At 48.2% G+C, this 19,476-nt stretch overlaps 1 protein-coding gene across 5 annotated transcripts in view; it reads left to right on the top strand.

Moving 5' to 3' along the window:
* The first annotated feature begins 2,059 nt into the window (after positions 1-2,059).
* Positions 2,060-19,476, top strand: part of Tmem63c (transmembrane protein 63C) — a 64,122-nt gene continuing 46,705 nt past the window's right edge. Inside the window, exons 1-3 of one of the 5 annotated variants that reach the window (XM_063241271.1) lie at positions 2,060-2,259; positions 2,555-2,794; positions 17,072-17,213. The gene's annotated coding sequence lies outside the window, so the exon portion shown is untranslated. Of the gene's footprint in view, positions 2,284-2,327; positions 2,451-2,554; positions 2,795-17,071; positions 17,214-19,476 lie in introns of those variants that run through there. The other 4 variants (XM_003472323.5, XM_005004843.3, XM_063241272.1 and 1 more) reach the window with 4 other exon arrangements.

Here is a 19,476-nt window from a genome sequence, read left to right as displayed (position 1 = left end):
AACATCTCATCTGGGCGGTGTGTGTGTGAAGCTATCTGTAGGCAACTCGGTGGGGGAGTTGTTTGGTTTGGGTAAGTAGAAACAACTCTGTGATGGCTACACTGGTGCATCCTACGTCTCTGTAAGGCCAGGTGAGCATTTCTAATGAAATATGATCTAGAGAGCAGAGGCAAGTTCCCAGGGCAACCCAGGGATCAGTGACACTCTGGGATATGAGGCTTGCACCCCCGCATCTCTCCACTTGGCTGGTCCAGGTACTCAGCAACTTTCTGATCAACAGTGGGGCCTTCCTCAGTCCTGTACCTTAGCCAATCCTAAGAAGATTTTCTAGTTAGGATCCTCAAAAGGCTCTCCTTTCTATCCAGTCTTCACCAAGGGAAAAGAGGAAGCTGAGGGTGGGCAGCTATGTTTTAAGAGTTGTTCCAGTCCCTATCCCACTGGCTAAGATTTAGGCGACAGCTGTATCCAGCTGTAAGGGGCTGAGACATGAGGCCGTAGCAGGGTTGCCGGGGTGCAGCCTGTAACCTGCGGAGCTCTACTGCTAAAAGGAAAAGGGAAAGAAAGGACACAGGGAGCTCACAGAAGTCTGCCACACTGGATCTGTTGAAATTGGGTGCCATGAATGAAGGTGGGTTCCAGCAGAAAGCAACTGACTGTCAGAAAGCACCATCTGTTTGGGCTACTTAGACCTTTTGTTGCCTTTATTGTTCTGGATTCTGCCTCCAGACAAGATATGGGGAGGTGAGCAGCCTATTTATAGACAGTAACTGGCACAGTCATTCAAAGATGACAACCCAGGCCAAGGGCACGCCTACCTGAATAGACTGAGTACCCGCATGGAAACTGGATTCAGCGTCACGTGCATTGAGGACAAGTACCAAACCCTCTGCTACTCATTCTCACACAGCTTTATGGAGAACCTGCTGTAAGTCTGACACCTGTGTGGCTGATATTTAATGGCTGGAACCTTGGGTCGTTGCTTCCGCTACAATGCAGCCCAACTGGCTCCCAAGTACCCCTGCCATGTTCTTGATGTCCATCAGATCCCTCCTCCAAGGGCTGCAGTGGGTGGTGTGGGCTTATCAGCAGGTTCTGTGATCCGGCATCAGAGAGAAGAAACCATTTCTGCCTACGTCCCATTGCCCCACCGTGACAATAGCAAAAATAGCAAGCAGTATTTACAGAGCACTTTCTTTGTACACTATATCTTACTTGATCCTTATGGCCATTCTTTAAGGTTACTACCATTATTTCCCCCATTTTATAGATGCAAACAATGAAACTCAGAGACATTAAGTCCTGTATTTAGGTGGCCCAGCTGGAACTTGGATTCATGGAGTTCAAGTTTGTGAACACCACTTTTTGTTTTTATCTGATTTGTCTTTGCACCCACAAGTCTTTCTAGGGAAGTATAATAAAAGTGTTAGGATATAAGGCCTAACAGCCAGCCCCGCCCTCTCAGTTGAGAAGGAAAAACAGAGAGAGCAAGTTAGCTACCCCAGATCGCACAGCATGATAACAGCCACGTCAGAACTCAGACCCCAGACCCCCATGATCTGTTGCCATGGCCTGATAGAAAGCCTTCCTGGGCCATTAATGAATGGATAAGTGAGTGAACGCTTTTAAATGGATAGTTCTTGGCAGATTCTGTCGAATGGCTCACCCTGGGGTTTTCGAAGGGTGGGTGGGGTGTCAGAGGTGCTGTGCTGCTGATTAGGGGGGATACTCCATGAAAGCCTAGCTAGGCTGTCACCCTCTCCTCTGGCATCACACACCCAGGAGCTCCCACTGTTTCCTCTCTGACCTTTTTTTATCATATTGGTAACAGCCCTGACAAGACCTTACCATTATAAACCACAGGAAGGGCCCCCCTTCTAGAGAATATTCAGTAGTGGCTTCTGTCCCCTTAGCTGTGGCACTGGAAGCACCGGAAAACAAAAGTCTATTAAGTAAATGTGCAAGGCTCCGCCTGGGAAAGGCAGGCTGTTGGCCACAGCCCCTCACTTTGCACGCTGATCTTTAGGGTTCAAACAACTGACTGCTGCCCCCAGGGTCGAAATTGGCTTCCTCTCGCTGGGTGGCGGGGATTTTGATGAAACTGGAGACCCACTTGAGGAGTGTAGCCTTGGGCAAACTTGGAAATGACCCAGCCCACTCGATTGGGCCTCCTGGGCGGGGCCGTGGCGTCTGTAGCAATTTCTAGTGTTCGGGAAGAGGGCGCCGGAACCGATACCAGCCGCAGAGCAGCCGAACCGCGAGGTGGTCCCCGGGCGGGGTGAAGCGGTACCTTCGTGGGGTTCTGTATCTTTCCCTGCTTCTGGCTGGGCTGGGGGGGGCTGGGAGGCCTCAGAAGACAGTTCCGGAGGAGAGGAGGTGGCCCAGCAGCCGCGGAGGCCCAGAGTAGCAGCCGGGGATGCGGGAACGAACTGCAGCAAGGGACCGGCAGCCTTGTGCGTGTGCGATGGGAATTTGCAGATGGTTTCTGGTAGTGACCGGAGCTCCGAGGCGGAGCCTGGGTCTTTGCATCTGATAATCTAGCCTGGTTCCCCGACAGGTCTGAGCAGCCTCGGGGAGGGGCCGCGGCTGGCTGCTGCTGAGAGGAGCTGCTCCCGCAGTGGTGCGGAGGGGAATTTGCTGACGGTCCCTTGCCAGGTGGTGCTGGGTCCACAGAGCCAGCGAGGAGGAGGAGGACCGGCTGGCAGCTCCTCCCAGGTAGGAGCGTGTGGCCTGTCGCCGCACCCGGCAGCCCGAGCACCGCGCCTAAGCTGGGCCGTGGCGCCGAGGTGCAGATGTGGTGAGCGCGCGCGGTTAGAGCCCGGGCGGATGGGGATGGGGTCGGGGCGTGAATTCGGGTTGAGGACCGGGATGGGGCGGAGAAGCTCGCTAGCTCGGTGCTTCCCGGGACCTGGGATTGGAAAGATGGGGGTGGGGGAGACTGCGCCACGGAGCCTTGGCACGCTGGCTGTGCCCCCGCTTGTACCCAGGGAAGGGTGGCCTGAGCTGCCCACTGGGGAGGGCGTGGGTAGACCGACCTCACGGAGGGGCTGGAGTGGGTGGAGGCTCGCCTGGGGGCCCCCAGCTCTGCCCGACAGGCTGGAAGGAATTACCGCTGGGGACCACCCCCACCACACCCAGGGATTCCCCAAGCTCTGCCGCCCACTCCCTGGGCTGGGAAGGGAGGAGACAGTCACCCCATCCTTAAGGATGAGCACAGCGTCATCATCACTGCTGCTGTGCTCCGGAATGGGGTCCCATATCCTGCTAGGTGGCCTAGGCTCCTGGGCTACCAGGGGCAAAGGATGCCTGCCACCTTTCCCCCATGTGCTTCCAAAGAAAGGTTCTGGGTTCTGTCCTCACAGTGGCTTTGAGCGAGAAACTTTGGGATTGGATGAAGGCCCTGGGGAAACTGAAGCCCAGTAGAGTTTTGGCTTGACCAAGATCACTTAGCAGGTCTACAGAGCTGGCCTCCCAGACACTGCGTGCCCCCACGCCCTCTGGAGGAGCAGGGCCGTACTCTCCAGACCTCTAGTCCAAGCTGGTGTGGAATTTCACTCTGGTGGGATCCCTTCCTGGATCCCCCTTCCTTAGCCCTTCAAGGAGTTGCCCTGCTCCATGGGGTTCCAAGGTGCCATGGGTATGAACACTGTGGGGATCAGAAGTGTCTGGGGACAGGAAAACACTGCTCAGGAGACACTCATCTGAGCACAGGGGACTGTGGGGCTGTGGACCTGTGGGCCTGTGCTGTCTCTGGGGGCTCCGGGAGGCAGTGAGAGGAAGCTACAGGAGAGGACCACTGGCAGCGTCCAGCCTGTATGTCAGCCTTGATGGAGCCCTAGGTACACTTCCCAGGCAGTGGGGTGGGGGGTGGGGAAGGTGCAAATGACAAGGAGATGGAGATTCTCCTTTAATAGGCAAAGGCTTGGGAAGGTGTTAGGGAATGTGCCTTCTCTCAGCTGTGCCCTCGTTCTGTGTAGATCCATCTTTCTCTTCTCTCTTTTCTCCTGTCCTCAGAAAAAGTGACTGCACTAGATCTGTTGCCCTGTTGGTGAACTTTTCAACTCGACTTGTCTTTCCTCTCCCAGGGGGCAAGCACCCTTCCCTAGAGGGAAAGAATGATAGTGTTTCAGAACCTGAGCCAGCGATGGTCCACGTACAGATGAAGACACTGAGGAGGCACAGTGGTGCCATGGGTCCCTCCAGTCCTCTTGCCTGCACACAGGGCTCCCCAACCCACCCTAGGGCCAACTGGAGCCACAGGGTCTTGACAGCTCCTCTCCCCACAGCCCCAGCCCTAGCAGACAAGGCTATGAGTGCCTTCTGACAAGTATAGGGTGACAGGGGCAGCCTCAGTCACTTGTCCTCTTTTGAGATGTGCTTCTAGTTTCTTGAGGGGGAAGCAGATTGAAGAGGGGAACTAAAGTCCCCTGCTTACCTTCTCAAATACCCCACAGAGGTTCACTCTCTCCAGGGTCTGTCAGATCCAAAGATACCTGTCTCTCCTGCCCTGGAGCCAGCAGCTACGAGCACAGGGCCCAAGCAGCGGAGGGACCCACAGGCAGCTGGTAGCTGATGGCACAGGAGTGTTTGACCAGCTGTGCTGAGGAAAAGGAGTTGCTATGTGCCAGGCCCACAAGTGGCTGCTTTTCAAAGACACTTCCTGAGCACTGAGCCCTTGAAGCTGGTGCTGGTGACGATAGCATGCCTGGGGCTGGTCACCAAGAATCTCTGGAGTGATCTGTGGGAAGGGGTGGAGTCCCTAGAAAACCAGGTGAGAACAGTTGAGTGTGGACTGACAGTACACTGCCAGAGAGGACAAGACCTACTCTGAAAGGAGGGAGAAGGGGCAGAGGGAGAAAGGTAGTGAGTGGGGAGAGAAAGAGACTAAATATTCAGCTCCTCCACTCAGGGAAGCTGCTGGCAATCACTCATGGACAGCACAGGCAGTACAAACCCCATCCTGGACAGTTGGGTGTGGAGATACCTTATCCAGATGGGTGGGAGGGCTTTGGAAACTTGTCAAGCGATTGTTGCAGCCAGGAAGTATTACTCCTGGAGATTTCCGCCTTCATGGAAGCTGTCTGCTTTCTGCCTCCATGGAGGAAATGTGGTTGTTCCTTCTCTTGAGGATGTCCTCATCCTGTGTGACAGTCCAGGGCCCCATCCAGGCTTGCAAGGAGCTTGGCCCTTCTAACACACTTTGAGTTGTGTATTGGCCCTTTGGGGCTTTCCTTTCCTACCCTCAGCGGCCTGTGATATTTAACCTATTTGTCACAGTAGCAGGCATGAAATGCTCCCTACAGGCCTGTATTGTCCCACCGACTCTCCTCCTGGGGATAGGAAGGTCGGTCCTTCCTATCAAGCAGCTGGTGAAGAACCATAGAGATAATGGACATAAAGTGCCAGGGGCTCTTTGTACAGTGTCCAGGGTGCAGGAATTCACATGGCATTCAAGCTAAGGGCAGGCTCGCCCAGGGAGAGTGCTTAGGGGAAGTGCTCAGCATGGAGTGAGATCAGCAGCTTTTAGTGCACTGCCTTGCTTGAGCTGGGGCCCTGTGCCCTCCCTCCCACCTCCTGAGGGGAGGGTAGTGATTTGCACAGCTTACTCTCATGTCAGCATGAGTGGTCAACACGATGCTTCATGTTCTTGCCCCTGAGTTGTTATATGCAGCTCTCGTAAGGCTGGCCAGGAGAGCTGGGGTCAGGAGCTGGGCCCCCGAGACGAGCTATGATGTGCTCTTACTCTATACCTGGATTGCTCAGTGCCAACCAAGAGTGGCTTTTAAGGAGAACACCCTAAAGTCGTGACCCATGTCCTATGTTTCCGGGGCAGGATATGTACCCCAGCCGCCATATTCTGGGCACCCCTGGGGCTGGTACTGAGACATGCAGAGAGGCAAGAGGGGAGGGGTGGTCTCAGTATTGCCTTCTACTTCCTTCTCATCATTAGTGATGTTCCCCAAAGAGGACAGAAGCATGGAGCCACTTTGAAAACCAGAGCTAGGACCCACGCATCCTGGGCTCCCGCCTTAGGCTTTCTCTCCCTTCCCCTCTGATGTCTGCCCTAATACCTGCAATAGGGGGCTGGGAAGACTGGACAGGGGCAAATGAGCTATGGGACTGCCTTGGGCCTGTGTGCCATCATTCCTGCCAAGTCAGAGTCTCTGATGTCCTCAGGATCAGAGGCAGAAAGGCCCAGCCAGCTTCCAGCAGGAAGCCAAGATTTTCCCTCTGCATCCCTGAGTGACTTGGCCAAGAAAGGTGGCCTTGGAGACCACAACCTTCTCATTGTGACTTAGTCTGCTCCAAATTGTGTCTAGCCAGTTGAATTCTGGCCACAGGCCATGTGTCCTGGCAGGAGAGCAGCGGACCCTAAGGGCTTTGGAGGGTCAAGGCAGTGTCGTGAGCCTGTGGCTAGTGAGGTGGCAGGGAGGTGGCTGTGTGCTGGGGTTTTGATCCTGGGGCCTCATCACCTCAGTGTACCTGAGTGGCAGTAATTTAAGTGACATTACAGTGAGGACATCAGCCATGTAGCATGAAGGACCGTCACACTTAGACACATCTGGGAGGTGATGTCCCGCCTGCTTCATTGCCTCTCCAGTGTAGTCCTGTGATTGCCGCATGGTAAACCAATCCCCAGTGTGCACAGCATCTGGGAAGGCGGACAGCAGGAAGGTGACTGAGTGGTGCCGGTGACTGAGTCCCTTTTGCATTTGCTTATTGCCTTCTCTCTGAGTGACCGGCTCAGGGATGCCTGGCCACACTGTGATGGCAGCGCACTATGTGCGACAAGGGGTGACTGACAAATTGCATTGCTCCAGCCTCCATGAGAACTGAGATGGTCCCTTCAAAAAGGCTTCGGGTCCCTGAGGACCTGGTGGGGCTGGCAGAGGGGTGGAGGTCACCTCAGAACTGAAAGGGCTGTGTGGCGGGTGTGCAGGGAGTGGGACAGCCATGCTGTCTTGGGGCCAGGGAGCTCACTTGTGTGCCTAGGTGTTTAGTGGGGCCAGTGTGTGTCGATTTTCTCAGGCACTAGAACCACCTGAATAGGGTGCCTGGCCTGAATACCTGGGTGCTATTCAGTCACCCCACTTTCCCTTTTACCACTTTGGAGCCCTCTCCATATCCTAGGAGAAAGGTGAAGCTTACTTGATAGAGGAGAAAACTCAGGTTCTGAGAGTATGTACAAACCGTAGCCACACACACACCAGCAGCAGAACCCCAGTGGGCCTGTGTTATTTATGCGGTGCTGTCCGCACCTCGGGCACAGCTTGGACCTTTGTTCCTGCTGCCACTGGTGCTGGTGCTGGTGCTGGTGCTGCTGCTGCTGCTGGTTTTGCTGAAGTTGCTTAAGACAAAAAGACTTGAAGTAAAGGTCGTGTACTTGTCCCCTTCCCCTCCATTCTGGGCAGTGTGCCCAGAGCTGGGTCTACTGAAAGATAGCTCCTGTCACAAGAGCAGGGAAAGAGGAAGGACAGGATGGCACCTCTCCTTGACAGGTACAGAGAGAAGAGATGCAAGCTTTGCATTCCTGTCCGAGTTTCATGCAGATTGCCCTGCGTGGAGTAGCCAGGGTGGAAGGGGCCAGAATGCTATGCACAAGCCCTGGACCCTGTCACAGAGCTGTAAAGGAGAGGGGCAGAGGAGACCCAGTTCCAGTGCTTCCCAGTGGGTCCAGGAAGGACACCCAGGCTGGACCAGCCCTGTTCTTTTCTAAGCTACTGAGGAGCTGGGAGGAGACATGGGCCTCAGTCTATGGGCTGTGGGTATCCCCGGGATCCTGCCACTTATTGGATGAATCATCTTTGTGCCCAGCTATACCCTTGGTACCCCTCACAGGCTCCCCAGACCTTTCAGTAAGGCCTTGTCCCACCCCGCCTCTGGCTCAGGGTGATCTTGGGTGAGGAGGGAGATGTGTCCAGTCTCCTTGAAGTTGTATAAAATCCACACATACAACTCTTTCTACCCCTGCACATGGCAGCTCGACTAAGACCCATGACCCTGCCAAATCAACTTATATGAAAAAGACATTGTTTTCCACGTCATCCCTGGAGTGTTGTACACCCTTCTTCCTGTCCCAGACCTCGCCCTCATCTCCATCTTTATCTGTTCTCTCTCCCTGTCTTTCAAAGCCCAGCTCAAAGGCCACCTCCTCTATGAAGTCCTCCCTGGACCCCAGCCAGCAAAGGTCTCAGAAGCCTTTAATGTTCTTAGCACACGGAGCCTCTTCCTCTGGTAGACAGTGAGCTCATCCTCTCATTCACCAAGCATCCACTGAGTGCCAGTCAGACGCGTGCCTTCTGGGACAGGGAAGGGGACAGATAGGCAAGGAAAGAGGTAAATGATAGCAGCTTGAGGAGAATAATATTCTCCTGTAATAATGGCAGTGCAGGTGTCAGGGGATGTTCTGGCAAGGGCTAACCAGGTGAAGATGTACACGCTTTGTGGCCAAGAGCTTCCTGTCTAGGTGCCTAATGGCCTAGAGAAGCTCACACATGTGCGTGCTGAGACAGCTCCACGGGTATCTGGGACAGCGGTGTCAGAAATTCAGTAATGAGGTCTCAGCTGCACTAGTTGTGATGTCTGCGGTCATGGAATGAATAACTAAAACTGGGCTATTATGCCACCGTTAAAATAGATATAGCTGGGGAATTCTTGGTGTGTGGTGGTGGTGGTGCTGGTGGTACTGGGAATTGAATCCAAAGCCTCATGCGTGCTAGGTAAGAGCTTTACCACTGAGCCACACCCCTGGCCCTAGGGAATTTTATGTAAATTATACCTCAATAAAACTGGTATATCATATATACACATATTCTGAATTGATGTGAGCAAAGCTGAGAAACAGTGTCACAAAAAAGGGGAAATTACAGAATAGTACCATTAGTGCAAATTTTAATTTTAATAAAAATGACAATACTATATGATTTTGGGGGACAAATGTATTCCATTTGCACTGGGTTTGTGCTTGTGGTAGTCTCTGGAGAGTGAAGGAGCAGAGGCTGGCAGGGAAAGGGACGGACTTCAAATATGTCAGGAACACTTCTTTTTTGGAGGCAGGATCTTGTGGTGTAGTTCAGGCTGGCCATGTAGCCCAGGTGGCCTCTAACTCACTGCGATCCTCCTGCCTCAGCTTCCTGAGGGCTGGGATTACAGGGCTATGTCACCACCCTGGCTAGGAACACTTCATTTAACAAAAGAGATCTGAAGCAAAAGTGCAGAATAGTAACATTTTAAAAAAATTTCTGTTGGTGTTATATTAACATTTTTGTATTTAATTTTTCAAAATTAAGCAATGTATTTATCATCTGGGCTATCCATGGAAAGGCACAGACTGCTCCTTGGAGTCAGGGGAGACCTGGGAGGAAGAGGAGGCTGTTAGAGGTTGAAGGAAGGTGGGAGCTGGCAGGCTTCACTGGTGTGAGTTTGGGAAAAGTAGGTGTGGGGGGTCCTGGGCCGGGGCAGGGATGAGCTCTTCGCCCTGTTGAAGTGTTTGCTGAGTAAAGTGTGTTGTTCAAGCTGCTCTTCTTCTGCCATCTTCTTATCCCATCTCAGATTCCAGCGTCTCTATCCCTGGGCCGTGTGCATAGTAAGCTCCTTTGGAGAAGGGAAAATGCCTTGTATAATGTGATTTTTTTTTTCAAGTCGAGCTAAACTAATGAGGGCCGGGGAAAGAATGAGGTGAATAAAAAGAATCTTAAAATGGAAAAATAGTCACTAATACAGAGAAACAAGAATTCTTGGTAGATATTGTGTTCAACTATAAACAAATGCAATTGAAAGCCAGCCGAAACAATAGAAGCTATTTGACTCCAGAAAAGATGGAAAATCCAAACAGACCAATTATCGTGGAAGAAGCCAAGTTTTCATAAAAGCTTCCTCTCACCACCTCCAAGTTGAGACAGCCTCTAATTTCTATAATTCCAGTGTTGCTCTACCAAACCCAGTGCCACATGGACACTAAAGCTTGGTAACACACACACACACAATTTTAAAACCTCTCATGTATGAATATTGGTACAAAATTCATACAATAATAAATAGAAGTGCAGCATTGTATTTTAAAAATGAATGCATGACAGCAAATGGGAATATGTTACAGAAATATAGATTTAATATTAGAAAAACTATTGATATAATTAAACTAATAGATGAAAAATCATATAAATAATTTCTAAATGCTTTTTTAAATGCCTAAACACCATATGGCAGATTATAAATCTTACTTAATAGAAATAGATGGATGTTGCGTAATGTGATTGTGTGTACATGTGTGTAAACATGACCACAAGCGAGGAAAGAATGATCACCATTATCCTAATTCTTTAACCCTGCTGCAGAAGTACAAGCCAGTACAAATTCTGGACAAGTAACTTATAAAAGACAGGCTGGAGGAGTAGCTCAGTGGTGGAGGATGTCCTTAGCATGAGCGAGGCCCTGGGTTTAACCCCAGATCAAAAAAAGCCAAATTTATCAATATTTGATAAGAGTAAGATTAACCATTTGGAGGGGAAAGTAAAACAAAATTTCCAGCTGCAAAAACTAGTTGGAATAATTTCTTTAAATACTAAGGTGACCGATGATAAATACTTAAAATGAAAATGTACAGCATTTCTACACACGCATGTGAGCCCCTTGTAGGATGTAATGGAAGGAAACGTAAACATCAGTGAAAGCACTCAAAAGAACTAGAACGCATTCGCAGCAGAAGCAGGAGAAACCGCCGTATCCCTGCTGGGCACTGCCGGCTCCTAGTGGGGCAGGGCCTCACACGTGGTGGTAGATGTCTGTTGTACGGTTCCCCGGTGTGGGCAGCGTCCTGCACCGTTTTTTGGAAGCCTCACAGGTCCCCATGCCACCCCGAAGCAGGTTCCCTTTGTGCTTGACAAGTGCGCGTCCTGCAGCTGCAGGGTTCTGCACGTGGCCGCTCTGTCCAGGTGGTCTGAGTGTTTTTCTGCTCCTCTGTGTTCTTGCTGATCTACCTGCTCAAACTGCTATTGAAAGTTTTGCATTGAAATCTTGTACCATTGTGATGTTACTGTTTCTGCCTTCAATTCTGCTCTCACTTGCTTCACGTATTAGGGTCTTCTGTTAGGCGCATGCGTGTTTATCATCATTCCATCTTCCTGGTGAATGTCTTTTTATCATTACATGAAGTCCTTAATCCCTCATAGCAGCTTTTGACTATAACCATGGTCACCCCTGGCTGTCCTGGGTGACTGTCCCGTTTGTGTTAGTTACCATTTCAGTCTGCTGTGAGGGAATTCAAGGACAGTTATAATGAACAGGAATTAACTGGCTTGTAGTTCTGGTGGCTGAGAAGTCCAGGAGTGAGCGTTTAAGGTCCTTCTGCTGTGTCATGGTATAGAAGAAGGCATCACATGGCAAGAGAGAGCGTGTATGTGAGACAGAGGAAGGGGTCAAACTCATAACAAACCCACTCTTGAGATCACTACCCCTCCTGCAATAATGTCATTAACCTATTCATGGGGTGAAGTCATGTGACCTAGGGAGTTCTCAAGGTCCCACCTCCTAACTGTTGTGTTGTGTGGACTTGTTTCCAACACAGGACCTTTGGCCACACCTTTGGACCTTACCAGTTTCCAATTGCATGGGATATCTTTCTCCATGCTTCCACTTTCAGCCTGGGTGTGTTTTCACATCTAAACTGAGCTTCTTTTGGACAGCTTAGAGTTGCTTTTTTTTTTTTTTTTCTGTACTAGGGTTGAACCTAGGCCTTCACACTCAGCTACATTCCCAGCCCTTTTTATTTTTTATTTTGAACCATGGTTTTGCTAAATTGCCCAAGTTGAACTCAAATTTGTGAACCTCCTGCCTCAGCCTCCCTGAGTGCTGCAATTACAGATGTGTACCACTGTGCCTGGCTACCATTGTGTCGTTCAAACCCTTTACCTGTAGTAATTCATTTAATCATCACCATAACCCTGTGCAGATGGTACTATTAGTATTGCCATTTTTTGGACAAGGAAACTGAGATACAGGAAAGTTAGGTAACTTATCCTAGATCTTGTGGGGCTGTGACTCCGTTCAGACCCTGTGTACAGTTAAATTGCATCTTTGAATCTAGAGGAGGACAGGTATGGAGCCTTTAAGATGAATAGGGCAGCTGTCTGGAGGTCCCTTTGTGGAAGCATCAAGGCTGGTCCCACCACAGTCCTTGAACCCATATAAATTCTGGGTGCAGTCAAGGCTTAAAAATAAGAAAACTCTACTAGTGGAAAGTATGGGGAGATGTTTTTTGATCCTCAAGTGAGAAAGACGTTTTTGTTTGATTGGTTTTTAAGTTCAGCCTGGTGGCCTTAAACTTGCTGAGGATCCCAGACTGCCTCAGCCTCCTGAGTGCTGGGGTTACAGGCATTTGCCGTCACGGCTGACAGTGAGAAAGAGTTTTATTATTATTTTTAATCTTTTTTTCAAATCCATTTTATTCAAGGATAAAAAGAAAGGAGGAGGAGGAGAAAAACTACACAAAATTTCAAAACACGTCAATCAGGGCAATAATGTATGTACACTGCACCTTGTCATCCCCAAATCATTCACCCAGAGCACAGGACATCTGCATTCAGTTGTCTGAACAATACCAGCACAAATCCTTCTCTTCAGCAAACTCTGAGAAATCACTAGTGCAACTATCTTAGCTTTCAGCTTGTCACACTAATGAAATAATATATTTACACAAGTGTGTCTTATTTATTTCACTAATGAGTATGTTCTCAAGGAGTATCCACTTACCTATAAAAGTGTCCAGTTTATCCTTCTTTATGGCTGGGTAGTACTCCATTGTATAAAATATCACGTTTTTTTATCCATTTCTCAGTTGATGGCATTTAGGTTGTTTCCAAGACCTGGCTATTAAAAAAACTGTGCTGCTATAAAACATGGGTGCACATATATTGCTGTGCTGTGATGTTTTTAATTCTTTTGGGAAGATACTCAGAAGGAGAATAGTTGGGTTGAAGGGGACCTCCAATCCTAGTTTTTTGAGGAATCTCCACACTGATTTCCACAGTGGCTGCACCAGTCTGCATTCCTACCAATAGTGAAGAAGGATTCCTTTTTCCCTACAGCCCCTCCAGTATTTCTTATTGGTTGATTTCTTGATAATAACCATTATTTCTGGGGTGAGGTGGAATCTCAGTGTTGTTTTAATTTGCATCTCTCAAATGACCAGTGATGTTGAACATTTTTTCACTTATTTATTGTTTGTATTTCTTCATCTGAGAAATATGTGTTTATCTTAGATGCCCATTTTTGGATTGGTTCTTTAAATCTGGGAGGACTGATTTTTTTTTTTTTTTTTTTAGTTCTTTGTAAGTTCTCGATAGTAATCCTCTTTTCTGAGGAACAGCTGGCAAACATTTTCTCCCACGTTGTAGGTTCTCTCTTCTGTTGGTGGTTTCTCTTGCTGTGCAAAAGCTTTTCAGTAGGGTGAAATCTCAGTTGTTGATTCTTTGTGATAGTTCCTGTGCCATCTGGGTTTTGTTCATAAAGTCTTTGCCTACACTGATGTCTTCAAGAGTTTTACCTCCTCTGTCTTCCAGCAGATTTAATGTTTCTGTTTTAATATTAAGATCTTTGATCCATTCTGATTTTAGGTGAGTACATGGTGAAGAGATGGGTTCAGTTTTAATCTCTGCCATGTGTAGAGCCAGCTTTTCCAGCACCATGTATTAAGAGGCTACCGTTCTTCCAATTAATGTGTTTGGCACCTTTGTCAAAGATAAGGTGGCTTAGTGTGTCTGGAGTTGTTTCTACATCTTCTAATCTGTTCTGTTTATCTTTGGGTCTGTTTTTTGTTGGGTCTGTTTTTTTTTTTGAGTACTATACTTTTTACCACAGTAGCTTTATGGTATAAATTTCAAGGCAGGGATTTTGATGCCCCCTGTCTTGTCTTTGTTGCCCAGGATTGCCTCTGCTATTCTAGGTCCCATAGTTCCAGCTGAATTTTAGGATTGTTTTCTTTAATTCTGTGAGATATGCTATTGGGATTTTGAGTGGGGTTGCACTGAATCTGTGTAACAGTTTTGGAAGTATGGCCATTTTCACTGTATTGGTTCTTCCTACCCAAGAGCATGAGATATCTTTCCATCTTCTAATATCCTCTTCAATCTCCTTTTTCAGAGTACTGTAGTTTTCAATATTGAGGTCTTTTACATCCTATGTTAGATTGATTCCTAGATATTTTATTTTTTTGGATGCTGCTGTTAAAGGTATTTTTTCCCTGATTTCTCTCTCATTTAGTTTGTTATTTGTGTACAAGAAGGCTATTGATTTTTGAGTGTTGATTTTGTAACCCAGTTGTTACATGTGTTTATTACATCTAGAGATCTTTTGGTGGAGTTTCTGGGGTCTTCTAAGTAGAGTATCATGTCATCTGCAAATAATGATAGTTTAACTTCTTCCTTTCCTTTATTCCTTTTATTTCTTTCTCTTGTCTAATTGCTCCAGCTAAAGTTTCCAGGACTATGTTGAATAAGAGCGGTGACAGTGCACATCCTTGTCTTGTTCCTGATTTTCGAGTGAAAGCTTTCAGTTTTTGTCCACATAGTATAATGTTATGTGTTGGTTTGTCATAGATAGCTTTTATCAGGTAGAGATAAAGACCATCTATTCCAATTTTCTGTAGGTTTTTTTTTTTTTATCATGAATGAGTGCTGGACTTTGTCAAAAGCTTTTTCCGCATCTACTGAGATGATCATATGATTATTGTCCTTGACTCTGTTAATGTGGTATATTACATTTATGGATTTATGTATGTTGAACCATCCTTGCATCCCTGCATCCCTGGAATGAATCCCACTTGATCATTTTGACAATTTGCTGCTCTCTCTCTCTCTCTCTCTCTCTTTTTTTTTTTTGTCTTTTTCCTTTTTCCTTTTTATCGGTACCGGGGATCGAACTCACGACTGCCTGCTTGCAAGGCAGGTGCTTATGCCGCTGAGCTAAACCCCCAGCCCCCTGCTGCTCTCTTTTTGCCATTATCTTATTGAGGACTTTTGCCTCGATGTTCATTTTGGGGGATTGGCCTGTAATTCTCTTTCCTAGTTGGGTCTTTCTCTGGTTTTGGAATCAAAATAATGCTTGCTTCCAGGGAGAAATAGTTGTAAAGGAAGTCTAAGCACTTGGAAGTCATACAGGAAGAGACTGATAGTTTTGACTACAGAAAGAAAAAAAATAAAATAAAAACCTGAAATTTGTTTAAGCAAAATATGCCACAGTAAGGTAAAACAAAGAGACAAGTGACAACTTGATACAAAGTTGAATCAATTTAGAAAGTCTGTGAAACCAGTAAGATAAATTATAAAGGACTTAAGCAGTTCACAAAATATAAATAAATGCCAAGGCTGGTGGATCTGAAAATGTGAAAATATGCCTGCCCATTCTGACAGTAATCTGAGATGAGTTGTCATCTTTTAGCTTTCATGTTGTTTAAAAGTTTGAAAACACATGGTGTGATCAAAGGTGGAGAAGCAGGTGCCTTCCTATCTTGCCCAGAGAATGCAAAATTGTTGCTCTCTTTCTGGGCAGGCTGGCATCATCGATCAGAATTGTACACACACATGACCTTTGACCTGGGGATTCATAGATGTTTGTTGGAACTTTCTGCATCAAAAATAGAGAAACACTGATTCCTGGTACACCCCCCCCCCCAAATAATAGAGAAACAGCCTAAAATCCATCCATACAGGTACATTCACATAAAGTCTAGCACATTGATTCCATAAAACACTATAAGCTGTTTAAACAATGAGATCTGTGTCACATACCTAGATGTGTGGTGTTTACTAGTGAGTAAAATAAAGACAGAGCACTGAGAATATGTTCTTGTTTGGTTTAAAGTACAGATACAGGCACATGCATGTGTGTCTGTATTTGGGGGAAGCAAAGAAAACTTTAACAGGACTCTTGACAATGTGTATGTTTTAGAGTTGGGACAAAGTTCCTGTATGGCAGGGACATATACATTAAATTTCATTTTCATTGTATTTTATCTTGAGTGTTTTCTTTCACAGGCATGTCACTTTCAGAGTTAAGAATATTAAGATTAGATCAGTTAAGAAGGGAAAATACTAGTTAAAATGCTCCAGCCTGAGCTTCTTTGATTTTACTTATTTACTTATTTATGCTGGGGATGGAAGCCAGGACTGTGCTTGTGCTGGGCAAGTGCTCTACCCCTGTGCTGCTTGCCAGCCCTGAACTTCTTTATTAGATTTCTCAGTGGGGTCATTTCTTGTTGCGTTGGCAGTTTGAGGTCAGTGCTAATCTTCATTTCGTTGACAAGGAGAATGAGAACTAGAGAGTAAGCTACCCAGGGCCCTCTGGCTATACTTTCTGCAGATATTGGACTCCTATCATGCTGCTTTTGGGAAGAAATCCATGACCCCTGAATGTGTGTTATAAAACTGTCATCTTGGACTTGTCTGCCTTCTCCCAGCACTTGCACTGGGTGTGAGTTCCTGTGCATCTGTGTGAGGAGCTTGCTAAAATACAGATTCCCAGCCACCTTGCTGGACATTCAGTGGGCCAAGGTAGGTAGGCCCCTTCACCTTGCATTTTAGCAAATGCTAGCCTCAGATTCTGAAGGAGATGATGGTTATGGCCTGCTGTGACCTCTTCTCTGTTCAGCTCTGCTGGCTCTGTCTGTGCATCTAGACTAAAGCCTCCCACGCCAGTGAGGGAAAGTCGGGTGCTGCAGCTCAGCAGGGTAAGCGACAGAGCTGGTGCTTGAACTCCCAGTGCAGTGTTCTATCCTTGGTTCTTCTTGCCTCCACCTCCTTGGGCCTCTGCTCAGCTTGGATGAGTGCCAGCTCCTTGGCTCACTCATGCTGGGGTTGGCACTCACTGGATTTGGAAGTGGGGAGCAGCCTGGGGGTCACACATTCCCCTCACCCATCTGAGCTCTGAGCTCCCTGCAGCAGCTCTGAGAAGATGCTGACAACGTGTTGGACAGGGGAGGGGCCTGGCCTGCTTAGACGGGGAGGAGCTGTACGGAGGCCAGGGAGGACTGGGATCCCTGCCCACCTGCCCTGACTGTTCCATTGTCCCTGTGCCTTAGAGCCTTGAAGGAGCCACTTTTGTGGTCAGGAATCTGCAGAACACTGCCGAGTGACTTGGAGAAGCTCCTGGGGACTGATCAAGAGGAGGAAGGCCCCAGGAACAGCCCATCAGGCGAACCCCAGCCTCACCTGCTGCCCAAGGTAGGTGTCCTGCCATCATTCCACCCAGCCCAGCATCAGCTCTTTCCTCCAGCTGCCCCTGCTGCCTGTGGCTCTTCACATGGGCAGAGGACCTCGGTGTGTCCTAATCCCACATGAGGACAGGAGGGTGCAAGAAAGACACAGCTCCTCTCCTTGGGCACTGTCCCAAATAACACTGGCTTCTGATGCATGGGAAGGGGCTGAGGTTCCCTGGCTTTGCTTAGGATGCCCTTGGTCCCTCAGCAGTGCTCCCCGGCTGAGATCCTAGCAGGGTCCCCTGTGTGCTGCTTGCTCAGCCATCCTGGCACGGAGCAGACCCGGGACCCACTCAGACACCGTTCTTCCATGAGTCCCCTGCCTCCTGACACTTTCCTCGGGAAAGGATTAAGACAGATGGTATCTTCATAAACTGCTGGAGCTGGAAGGGATCTTGGTGATATAATCCACCCGCAATCCCTCTTTACTTCTCAAGCGTTACTTGTATCAATAGTGTAGTTCCAAGTGTTGTCATTGAACATCTCAGAGGAATCAGGTGTAATCTTGTCAAAATAGCACAGGAAGCCTTTGGCTTCCAAGAGTCCTTCTGGGCCCAGCTGCTTCTGCCAGCCTGTCCTCAGCCCCACCTCTGCCCCAGGCTCCTTGTCCATTCCCTCTACCTGCCCCTCACCTCTAGCAACTCAGCCTTTTGCAGAAGTGACCCAGCACCCAAAGCTGGAAGGTGTCAGATCCAGGGTAGCATTGAACTGAGACTTTCTCCCTCATCTATGTAAGTAAATATGTTAATGAGTAAATCTTTGAGAAAGGACTACACAGTCCAGGAGGCTGATGGGGGAAGCTGTGACTATGGTAAGACTTGAGAGTGTCTAAAATCTCTCTTAAATAAAAGAAGTTATCTTGTAAGGACTGTGGGCCAAGAACATTGGGAGTGTTGCTATTATAGATAAAAGTCATCTTAGCTATGTGCAGAGCAAAGTGTTTGCTGTTCATGTCTCCCTTATCATTTCCTGGCCCTGTCTTGGGACAGCCTTCTGGGGCAAGCACCCTGGGCCCCGGTTGCACCTGACTTCCATCCCCCAGCTGTGCTCACTGCTCAGCCCTGTGCCAGATCCTGGTGTCCTCCATCTAGATAGCTCTGAGAACCAACACTGAACAGTGGTTAAAAGCTAAAGCCTGGGACTTTGCCAGCTTTCCCATTTCTACATACTTCAGTCTCTTTATCTGTAAAATGGGGATAATAATATTCTCGTGCTTTTGTGAAGATCAGTAAGTTAATATCTTCAAAGTACTTGAAGCAGTGTCTAGCAACCAATAAATGCTTAATATGCTAGCTCTGATTATTACAGAGGTCTGTTCTCTCCCAATTACCCCCCCCCATGCTGCCTGATTAGCTTCCCTAGAGCTCAGTGTAGTTATCATATTCCCTGATCAATAATTACTCCATGGCTTCCTATGACCCATTTAATAGATTATCTCCTAACCTACCCTTTAAGAGCCTTGAAGATAGAAACTAGATATATATTGTTTGCCTTGCACAGAATAAGGAAATGGTAACATTTATAAAGAGTTTCCACCCTCTTGGTGGGTGAGCTGAATTCCTGAGGTGTAGAAGTGCAGTCCCACAGCTACAGATTTGACCTAAGCTCCTCTGCCTCCCTGGCTGTGTCCAGCCCTGAGAAGACCTGGCCTTAGGGTGCTGGGTCCCCTGAGATTGGAATGCAGTGAGCCCAGACTGCCCTGTCCACATCGGAGTGCAGAGAGAACACGTGGCCATTGCCCAGAACAGGCAGGAACTGTGGCACTATGACAAGTTCAGGCCAGGTGGCAGACGTGAAGTCATTGTCCTCATTCACCGCTGGGAGGTGGCCAGTGCTTGGGCTCCCATAGTTTCTGGACAGCCTGAGTCTGGCAGAGACCACACAATCAGCACCTTGGACAGAGAACTCGGCCTGCTCCATCCTGTCTCAGCTGCTTCTTGTACTGTGTACCATGAAGCACCAGGGTTGGAGTGGGGCAGACCTGTGTTTAAAACCAGGCTTCTGTTCTGGCAGGAAAGCCTTGGCCAATATCAACGACTTCTCTGAGTCTTTATTTTTCCATTTGTGAAAAGGAGGTGGAGAGGAGAACTCACACTTCATGGGTGTAGCGAGGTCAATCTGGAACTGAATGCCCTTCCCGGTGTGTCTGCAACATGCGCGTGCTTGCTTAGACTGTCAGAGGGCTCCTTCAGGCTCCTGCAAAACGTTCCTTTGCTTAGGTACGATTT

Source organism: Cavia porcellus, unplaced genomic scaffold (genome assembly GCF_034190915.1).
Source record: "Cavia porcellus strain 051 isolate PalLab524CR breed Dunkin Hartley unplaced genomic scaffold, mCavPor4.1 scaffold_31, whole genome shotgun sequence".
Taxonomy (NCBI): domain Eukaryota; kingdom Metazoa; phylum Chordata; class Mammalia; order Rodentia; family Caviidae; genus Cavia; species Cavia porcellus.
The sequence above is the reverse complement of the archived record's forward strand: the minus strand, read 5'-3'. Positions and strand labels throughout refer to the sequence as shown.